Here is a 2,748-nt window from a genome sequence, read left to right on the forward strand (position 1 = left end):
TTGGTCAAAATATTTTCGGGCCACTCCCAACTTCGCCTGTCTGTCCCGCGACCTCACAAAACCGCGAAAGGCTCACCACGTCAAAGTGACGCTTACACGAAAAAAAAATGCATTAATATGCCGAACAAAACTGAAAATTTTTCTGAATAGCCAGAGACTGCCCGTTCCGATAGGAATAGAAGATGTCTGCCCACCGATCGCCTGCCGGTGAGCATGTATTTATTTGCGCATGATAAACCTTTTTTGCGTGGCAGTAAAACGTTATCGAGCGCTTTCGGCACGTATACGACATCGCTCTGCCAACTCTTCCTTGCTGAGGATCCGTTTTAGCGGCATTCTTTTCCTTCCGTTGCAAGCCGCCGCGATTTTCGACCAGCCACCGCAAGCTATAGGTAAGGCGAAGCGGACCAATCGGAGACGCCGACACCACCCTCTTCGTGCGGTTATCTATTTTCACTGTGCTGGCTCGGCCTCATCGAAACCCTCTCCACTAGAGCGTGCTCCTCGCATCTTGTCAGCCAATTAGATAAGCAAAACCGCTGAGTGTAGACAATGTTATTGGTTTTAAAGCGAACAAAGGTGACCTCCTATAAACGAGGAGAGTGTTTGATTGGGTTGTTCAGACAGCGCTGTGAGTCACCGCCCGATGCTTGCGTTGCTGGTTACGTAAATTTGACGTCAGTAGATTGGAATAAAAACAGTTTGGGGAATAGCTTTACGTTATAGCGCCCCAGAACTGCAAAAAACGCAGTAACTACTACCGCGTATAGGCCTTAGTAATATACTGCATAGTCAATAAACGTTCTGAATTTTCATCACCTTTTCAATCGCATTCCTAAGGGTTCAAAATGTCGAATACACTTTGCCTCTTCTAACAGAGAACAGCGACACCTAATGTAATATACTTATACATGCCGTATTCAGGACAACCATATAAAAACGCAATTAGGTGTTGCATCAATGGCGACGGACGCAAGGAAAATCCTCATGACTTGGAATAATGAGGCGGAGTCGCGGAAATGCCAAGTGCTTTTCCCCGTATTTATTTATTTATTTATTTATTTATTTATTTATTATTATTTATTTATTTATTATTTATTTATTATTTATTTATTTATTACCCACAGCACCTGTTCGACATTACAGTATGTAGAAAATTTACCGGAACAATGTTAAACGGAACACACGGTTTCTTGCGCAAGTTATTACTCAAACACTTAAAGGGCACTCAAAGGGCACACAACATCATGTAAGAATAAAACAAAAAGCAAGGTGGTTAATACAAACAAAGCAACGGCAGTAATTAGACATTGGTACCGGCTAACCTGACACAAGATTACACATAATAGGCCAGCTACACAAATCCGCAAGATGAAAACTAAGGATCTGAAAGAATATTACAAACAAAATCTGAAAGAGTGGACAGTTATTCATGTGGTGCAAAATAATAATTGTAGCAAGGAAGTCCTAAAGAGACATTAAAGCAACGGTGAGGCGAGAAAGTTTCTCTGAAATAGATAGATACCGGCTGAACACTCAGCATGTGTGTGTTTTTTCTCTCTGTGACATTAATTTTACTTCGACCGCAAGTGCAAACTCAATATGTCTATTCTTGCTGCTTAATGTTCATATGTTCCTTCCGCTGGCAGAATTTATAAGCAGAATTTATATGAGTGTGAGATATGCGATATACAGGACATACGATATATAGGTGATTGCATTAAAGTATTGTTTTCGGGAAAAAAAGTGTTGCTGAAAACAGCTGTGTTACTTTTACGGTGGCGTAACTTTATTGCGCTGATGAAGCTGTAGAAGTACGTAATCACAGGGGGGATTTACGTTACCGAGCAATTCCAGTATGTCACTCTCATTTGCCGTGAAGAAGTTCGAGACGAAACACTTTCCTTCGGCTGTCCAGCGATAGCCAACCCAACGTAGCCTTTGACCCAGACCCGCCATTGATCCTTTTTGCGGAGCAGTTTGTTCTCGAGAAACGAGATGGCGCTTTCGGCGGCGCCCCGCACATTGCCTCAGCGAAAGCGCACGAATACGGAACCATTATCGCTTCTGCCCTGTTTCTTTGCGATCAGCTGTCCGCAACGCAACTGCGTTTTCGCTTACGCACTGTGCTCAATTCATGCGGCAAAATGTGGAGTTGTGAATGATGACGTGTGCAGCAGTGGGATACAAAAGTAGTGCCTGGCATATTAAGGAATGGAATGAATATGTGTGACCAAGTTCCTGAACCGTTGCTACATACAGACAGACTGTGTTGCTGGCCCTTCTCGATGCACGATTTTCCTCAAGGATAAAAAAATGTTACTCATCCGCTAGCGTTGTATCGCTAACCTCCTAAGAAAAGACTTCAACCCCGGAACGTCGACAAGAATGAGTACCGCTCGTTAAACAATGACAACGGGAGTAGCGCCGCTTCCTGGCATTGTAAGTTTCGCGCACGTTATCTACACACATCCATCCAAACTTACGCGCACTCTAACGCCAACGTATTTAGAACATGTGAATGGGCGCACACTTGAATCAATGCGCCAAAGCATGGGTGACAGCAACAACACCGACAGCACACGAATGGTCGAAGTTCAATCTCTCATCAGTTAAGCCCAAGCCTCACAATACATCGTGTGCGTCTAATGGGATCTTATAAATTAGGTTAAATGATTTCTTTCTTTGCTCCTGACAGATACACCGCCGTTGCCCTGGAGCGCATCTACAGGTGTTACGACGATCTGC

This window comes from Dermacentor silvarum, chromosome 6, assembly GCF_013339745.2.
Source record: "Dermacentor silvarum isolate Dsil-2018 chromosome 6, BIME_Dsil_1.4, whole genome shotgun sequence".
NCBI lineage: Eukaryota > Metazoa > Arthropoda > Arachnida > Ixodida > Ixodidae > Dermacentor > Dermacentor silvarum.